The 7,198-nt window shown below is 56.5% G+C and overlaps 1 long non-coding RNA gene across 4 annotated transcripts; it reads right to left on the reverse strand.

The window, feature by feature from the left end:
• Nucleotides 1–338: 338 nt before the first annotated feature.
• Nucleotides 339–6,266, reverse strand: LOC127924979 (uncharacterized). Of its 4 annotated transcripts, none has more exons than XR_008119445.1 (3): nt 3,415–3,508; nt 1,907–2,107; nt 339–447 (listed from the first exon to the last, which is right to left on the reverse strand). It is a non-coding gene; the product is annotated as an uncharacterized LOC127924979 (long non-coding RNA). The 4 variants fall into 4 exon arrangements; XR_008119446.1 differs by lacking the exons at nt 339–447; nt 3,415–3,508 and adding exons at nt 1,537–1,578; nt 6,194–6,266; XR_008119444.1 differs by lacking the exon at nt 339–447 and adding an exon at nt 1,537–1,578.
• Nucleotides 6,267–7,198: the final 932 nt, after the last annotated feature.

Raw genomic sequence — 7,198 nt, forward strand, 5'->3', positions numbered from 1 at the left:
CCTATCTTTCTGTCTCTATCTTCTCTATCTCTCTCAATCTTTATCTCTCTCTTCCTATATCTCTCTCTGTGTCTCTCACTCTCCTTTTTCCCTCTAATGTAAATAAATATGTCTTTACCTCTCTATCTTTCTGTCTCTCTCTTCTCTATCTCTCTCAATCTCTCCAATCTTTATCTCTCTCTCTCCTCTATCTCTCTGTCTTTCTCTCTCTTTATAATCTCCATAGCTTTCTTTCCCCTCCTTCACCTAATCTCATCATATCTCCTCCTCTGTCCTGTCCTCCTCCTCTGTCCTGTCCTCCTCCTCTGTCCTGTCCCCTCCTCTATTGTCTGTCCCCCTCCTTCACCTAATCTCATCATATCTCCTCCTCCTCTGTCCTGTCCCCCTCCTCTGTCCTGTCCTCCTCCTCTGTCCTGTCCCCCTCCTCTGTCCTGTCCCCTCCTTCACCTAATCTCGTCATATCCTCCTCCTCCTCTTAATCCATGTCCCTCCTCTGTCCTGTCCTCCTCCTCTGTCCTGTCACACTCATCTGTCCTGTGTCCAGCTCCTCTGTCCTGTCCCCCTCCTTCACCTAAATCTCATCATATCTCCCCCACTCCATGTCCTGTCCCCCTCCTCTGTCCTGTCCTCTCTCCTCTGTCCTGTCCCCCTCCTCTGTCCTGTCCCCTCCTCTGTCCTGTCCCCCTCCCTCTGTCCTGTCCCCCTCCTCTGTCCTGTCCCCCTCCTCTGTCCTGTCCCCCTCCTTCACCCAATCTCATCATATCTCCCCCTCCTCTGTCCTGTCCCCCTCCTCTGTCCTGTCCCCCTCCTTTGTCCTGTCCTCCATTCCACCTAATCTCATCATATCTCCTCCTCCTCTGTCCTGTCCTCCTCCTCTGTCCTGTCCTCCTCCTCTGTCCTGTCCTCCTCCTCTGTCCTGTCCTCCTCCTCTGTCCTGTCCCCTCCTCTGTCCTGTCCCCCCTCCTCTGTCCTGTCCCCCTCCTCTGTCCTGTCCTCCTCCTCTGTCTGTCCTCCTTCACCTAATCTCATCATATCTCCTCCCTCCTCTGTCCCTGTCCTCCTCCTCTTGTCCTGTCCCCCTCCTCTGTTCTGTCCTCCCCTTCACCTAATCTCATCATATCTCCTCCCTCCCTCTGTCCTGTCCCCCTCCTCTGTCATGTCCCCCTCCTCTGTCCATGCCCTCTCTGTCCCTGTCATCCTCCTCTGTCCTGCCGGTCATCTTCACCTAATCTCGTCATATCTCTCCCTCCTCCTCTGTCCTGTCCCCCTCCTCTGTCCTGTCATCCTCCTCATGTCCTGTCATCCTTCACCTAATCTCGTCATCTCCTCCTCCTCTGTCCTGTCCTCCTCCCCTCTGTCACTGTCCCTCCTTCACCACTAATCTCCTCCCATATCTCCCCCTCCTCTGTCCTGTCCTCCTCCTCTGTCCTGTCCTCCTCCTCTGTCCTGTCCTCCTTCACCTAATCTCATCATATCTCCTCCTCCTCTGTCCTGTCCTCCTCCTCTGTCCTGTCCCCTCCTCTGTCCTGTCTCCTCCTCTGTCCTGTCCCCCTCCTCTGTCCTGTCCCCCTCCTTCACCTAATCTCATCATATCTCCCCCTCCCCTCTGTCCTGTCCTCATCCTCTGTCCTGTCCCCCTCCTCTGTCCCTGCCCCCTCCTCTGTCCTGTCCCCCTCCTCTGTCCCTGTCCCCCTCCTTCACCCCTAATCTCATCATATCTCCTCCTCCTCTGTCCTGTCCCCCTCCTCTGTCCTGTCCCCTCCTCTGTCCTGTCCTCCTCCTCTGTCCCTGTCCCCCTCCCTCTGTCCTGTCCCCTCCCCTTTCACCTAATCTCATCATATCTCCTCCTCCTCTGTCCTGTCCCCCTCTCTGTCCTGTCCCCCTCCTCTGTCCTGTCCTCCTTCACCTAATCTCATCATATCTCCTCCTCCTCTGTCCTGCCCCCCTCCTCTGTCCTGTCCCCCTCCTCTGTCCTGTCCTCCTTCACCTAATCTCATCATATCTCCTCCTCCTCTGTCCTGTCCTCCTCCTCTGTCCTGTCCTCCTCCTCTGTCCTGTCCCCCTCCTCTGTCCTGTCCCCCTCCTCTGTCCTGTCCCCCTCCTTCACCTTATCTCATCATATCTCCTCCTCCTCTGTCCTGTCCCCCTCCTCTGTCCTGCCCCCTCCTCTGTCCTGTCCCCCTCCTCTGTCCTGTCCCCCTCCTCTGTCCTGCCCCCCTCCTCTGTCCTGTCCTCCTCCTCTGTCCTGTCCCCCTCCTTCACCCTAATCTCATCATATCTCCTCCTCCTCTGTCCTGTCCCCCTCCTCTGTCCTGTCCCCCTCCTCTGTCCTGTCCTCCTCCTCTGTCCTGTCCTCCTCCTCTGTCCTGTCCTCCTCCTCTGTCTGTCCCCCTCCTCTGTCCTGTCCCCCTCCTTCACCTAATCTCATCATATCTCCTCCTCCTCTGTCCTGTCCTCCTCCCTCTGTCCTGTCCCCCTATCTGTCCTGTCCCCCTCCTCTGTCCTGTCCCCCCTCCTTCACCTAATCTCGTCATGTCTCCTCCTCCTCTGTCCTGTCCTCCTCCTCTGTCCTGTCCTCCTCCTCTGTCCTGTCCCCCTCCTTCCACCTAATCTCGTCATATCTCCTCATCCTCTGTCCTGTCCCCCTCTCTGTCCCTGTCCTCCTCCTCTGATCCTGATCCTCCTCCTCTGTCCTGTCCCCCTCCTCGTCCTGTCCCCCTCCTCTGTCATGTCCCCCTCCTTCACCTAATCTCGTCATATCTCCCTCCTCCTCTGTCCTGTCCCCCTCCTCTGTCCTGTCCTCCTCCTCTGTCCTGTCCCCCTCCTCTGTCCTGTCCCCTCCTTCACCTAATCTCATCATATCTCCTCCCTCCTCTGTCCTGTCCCCCTCCTCTGTCCCCTGTCTCCTCCTCTGCTCCTGTCCCCCTCCCTCTGTCCATCCCCCTCCTCTGTCCTGTCCCCCTCCTTCACTAATCTCATCATATCTCCCCCTCCTCTGTCCTGTCCCACCCTCCTCTGTCCTGTCCCCCTCCTCTGTCCTGTCCCCCTCCTCTGTCCTGTCCCCTCCTCTGTCCTGTCCCCCTCTTATCCTGTCCCCTCCTTCACCTAATCTCATCATATCTCTCCCCCTCCTCTGTCCTGTCCCCCTCCTCTGTCCTGTCCCCCTCCTCTGTCCTGTCCCCCTCCATGTCCTGTCCCCCTCCTCTGTCCTGTCCCTCCTTCACCTAATCTCGTCGTAATCTCCTCCTCCTCTGTCCCTGTCCTCCTCCTCTGTCCTGTCCTCCTCCTCTGTCCTGTCCTCCTCATCTGTCCTGTCCTCCTCCTCTGTCCTGTCCCCTCCTCTGTCCTGTCCCCCTCCTCTGTCCTGTCCCCTCCCTCTGTCAGGTCCTCCTCCTCTGTCCTGTCCTCCTTCACCTAATCTCATCATATCTCCTCCTCCTCTGTCCTGTCCTCCTCCTCTGTCCTGTCCTCCTCCTCTGTCCTGTCCCCCTCCTCTGTCCTGTCCCCCCTCCTCTGTCCTGTTCCCCTCCTCTGTCCGTCACTCCTCCTCTGTCCTGTCCTCCTCCTCTGTCCTGTCCTCCTTCACCTAATCTCATCATATCTCCTCCTCCTCTGTCCTGTCCCCTCCTCTGTCCTGTCCCCCTCCTCTGTCCTGTCCCCTCCTCTGTCCTGTCCTCCTTCACCTAATCTCATCATATCTCCTCCTCCTCCTCTGTCCTGTCCTCCTCCTCTGTCCTGTCCCCCTCCTCTGTCCTGTCCCCCTCCTCTGTCCGTCCTCCTCCTCTGTCCTGTCCTCCTTCACCTAATCTCATCATATCTCCTCCTCCTCTGTCCTGTCCCCCTCCTCTGTCCTGTCCCCTCCTCTGTCCTGTCCCCCTCCTCTGTCCTGTCCTCCCTCCTCTGTCCTGTCCCCCTCCTTCACCTAATCTCATCATATCTCCCCCTCCTCTGTCCTGTCCCCCTCCTCTGTCCTGTCCTCCTCCTCTGTCCTGTCCCCTCCTTCACCTAATCTCATCATATCTCCTCCTCCCCCTCTGTCCTGTCCCCCCCCTCTGTCCTGTCCTCCTCCTCTGTCCTGTCCCCTCCTTCACCTAATCTCATCATGTCTCCTCCTCCTCTGTCCTGTCCCTCCTCTGTCCCTGTCCCCCTCCTTCACCCTAATCTCGTCATATCTCTCCCTCCTCCTCTGTCCTGTCCTCCTCCTCTGTCCTGTCCCCTCCCTCTGTCCTGTCCTCCTTCACCTAATCTCATCATATCTCCCCTCCTCTGTCCTGTCCTCCTCCTCTCTGTCCTGTCCCCCTCCTCTGTCCTGTCCCCCTCCTCTGTCTGATGCACCATCCCTCTGTCCTGTCCCCTCCCCTTCACCTAATCTCATCATATCTCCCTCCTCCTCTGTCCTGTCCCCCTCCTCTGTCCTGTCCCCCTCCTCCTGTCCTGTCCTCCTCCTCTGTCCTGTCTCCCCTCCTCTGTCCTGTCCCCCTCCTCTGTCCTGTCCCCTCCCCTTGCCCTAATCTCATCATATCTCCTCCTCCTCTGTCCTGTCCTCCTCCTCTGTCCTGTCCCCCTCCTCTGTCCTGTCCCCCTCATCTGTCCTGTCCCCCTCCTTCACCTAATCTCATCATATCTCCTCCTCCTCTGTCCTGTCCCTCCTCTGTCTGTCCTCCTCCTCTGTCCTGTCCTCCTCCTCTGTCTGTCCTCCTCCTCTGTCCTGTCCTCCTCCTCTGTCCTGTCCTCCTCCTCTGTCCTGTCCCCCTCCTCTGTCCTGTCCTCCTCCTCTGTCCTGTCCTCCTCCTCTGTCCTGTCCCCCTCCTTCACCTAATCTCATCATATCTCCTCCTCCTCTGTCTGGAGGGCTGGAAAGGGAAAAGAATCAGGGTAATGCATCCCAAATGACACCCCTACGTAGTGCACTACTTTTGACCAGGGCCCAATGGGGCAACAGTGCACTATATAGGGAATAGGTTGCTTAGTGACACCCAATGAGGTCGTTCCAAAGGCAAACCCTTTTCTGACACACCTTCCTGTTTCTGTCTGTATTCTACCTGGACTTGTTTCAATGCCTTTTAAAACAAAATCACATCTTCAAATGCATTTCATACACAATAGAAATATATAGTCTTTGTTTTCTAAAGACAAGACGCATCATTTTTCTCATCGTATTACGACCAGCAAACAATTCAGTCATTATCTTGGTTAGTTTCTACTGTATCTCCCAGCAAACAATTCAGTCATTATCTTGGTTAGTTTCTACTGTATCTCCCAGCAAACAATTCAGTCATTATCTTGGTTAGTTTCTACTGTATCTCCCAGCAAACAATTCAGTCATTATCTTGGTTAGTTTCTACTGTATCTCCCAGCAAACAATTCAGTCATTATCTTGGTTAGTTTCTACTGTATCTCCCAGCAAACAATTCAGTCATTATCTTGGTTAGTTTCTACTGTATCTCCCAGCAAACAATTCAGTCATTATCTTGGTTAGTATCTCCCCCCTCCTCTGTCCTGCCCCCCTCCTCTGTCCTGTCCTCCTCCTCTGTCCTGTCCTCCTCCTCTGTCATGCCCCCCCCCTCCTCTGTCCTGTCCTCCTCCTCTGTCCTGTCCCCTCCTCTGTCCTGTCCCCCTCCTCTGTCCTGTCCCCCTCCTTCACCTAATCATCATATCTCCTCATCCTCTGTCCTGTCCCCCTCCTCTGTCTGTCCCTATCCTCTGTCCTGTCCCCCTCCTCTGATCTGCCCCCTCCTCTGTCCTGTCCCCTCCTCTGTCCTGTCCCCCTCCTTGCCTAATCTCATCATATCTCCATCCTCATCTGTCCTATCCCCCTCCTCTGTCCTGTCCTCCTCCTCTGTCCTGTCCTCATCCTTTGTCCTGTCCCCCTCCTCTGTCCTGTCCCTCCTCCTCTGTCCTGTCCCCTCCTCTGTCCTGTCCTCCCTCCTCTGTCCTGTCCCCCTCTCTGTCTGTCCTCCTCCTCTGTCCTGTCCTCTCCTCTGTCCTGTCCCCCTCCTCTGTCCTGTCTCTCCACTCCTCTGTCCCTGTCCTCCTCCTCTGTCCTGTCCCCCTCCTCTGTCCTGTCCCCTCCTTCACCTAATCTCATCATATCTCCTCCTCCTCCTGTCCTGTCCCTCCTCTGTCCTGTCCCCTGCTCATCTATCCCTCCTCCTCTCCTGTCCCCTCCTCTGTCCTGTCCCCCCTCCTTCACCTAATCTCATCATATCTCCTCCTCCTCTGTCCTGTCCTCCTCCTCTGTCCTGTCCCCCTCCTCTGTCCTGTCCCCTCACTCTGCTCCTGTCCCCTCCTTCACCTAATCTCATCATATCCCTCCTCCTCTGTCCTGTCCCCCTCCTCATCTGTCCTCCTCCTCTGTCCTGTCCCCCTCCTCTGTCCTGTCCCCCTCCTTCACCTAATCTCATCATATCTCACTCCTCTCTGTCTGTCCCTCCTCTGTCCCTGTCCCCCTCCTCTGTCCCCTGTCCCCCTCCTCTGTCCTGTCCTCCTCCTCTGTCCTGTCCCCCTCCTCTGTCCTGTCCCCCTCCTTCCCTAATCTCATCATATCTCCTCCTCCTCTGTCCTGTCCTCCTCCTCTGTCACTGTCCCCCTCATCTGTCTGTCCCTCCTCTGTCCTGTCCCCCTCCTCTGTCCTGTCCCCCCTCCTTCACCCTAATCTCATCATATCTCCTCCTCCTCTGTCCTGTCCTCCTCCTCTGTCCTGTCCCCCTCCTCTGTCCTGTCCCCTCCTCTGTCCTGTCCCCCTCCTCTGTCCTGTCCTCCTCCTCTGTCCTGTCCTCCTCCTCTGTCCCTGTCCCCCTCCTCTGTCTGTCCTCATTACTAATCTCATCATATCTCCCCCTCCTCTGTCTGTCCTCCCTCCTCTGTCCTGTCCCCTCCTTCACTAATCTCATCATATCTCCCCCCCTCTGTCCTGTCCCCTCCTCTGCTGCCCCCTCCTCTGTCCTGTCCCCCCTCTCTGTCCTGTCCCCCTCTTCACACTAATCTCATCCATATCTCCCCCTCCTCTGTCCTGTCCTCCTCCTCTGTCCTGCCCCCTCCTCTCTGTCCTGTCCCCTATTGTCCTGTCCCCCTCCTCTGTTCTGTCTGTCCCCCTCCTTCACCTAATCTCATCACTTCATCCCCCTCCTCTGCAATACTGTCCTCCTCCTCTATCCCTTGTCCCCTCCTCTGTCCTGTCCTCCTCCTCTGCTCCTGT

Source organism: Oncorhynchus keta, unplaced genomic scaffold (assembly GCF_023373465.1).
Source record: "Oncorhynchus keta strain PuntledgeMale-10-30-2019 unplaced genomic scaffold, Oket_V2 Un_contig_4866_pilon_pilon, whole genome shotgun sequence".
Taxonomy (NCBI): domain Eukaryota; kingdom Metazoa; phylum Chordata; class Actinopteri; order Salmoniformes; family Salmonidae; genus Oncorhynchus; species Oncorhynchus keta.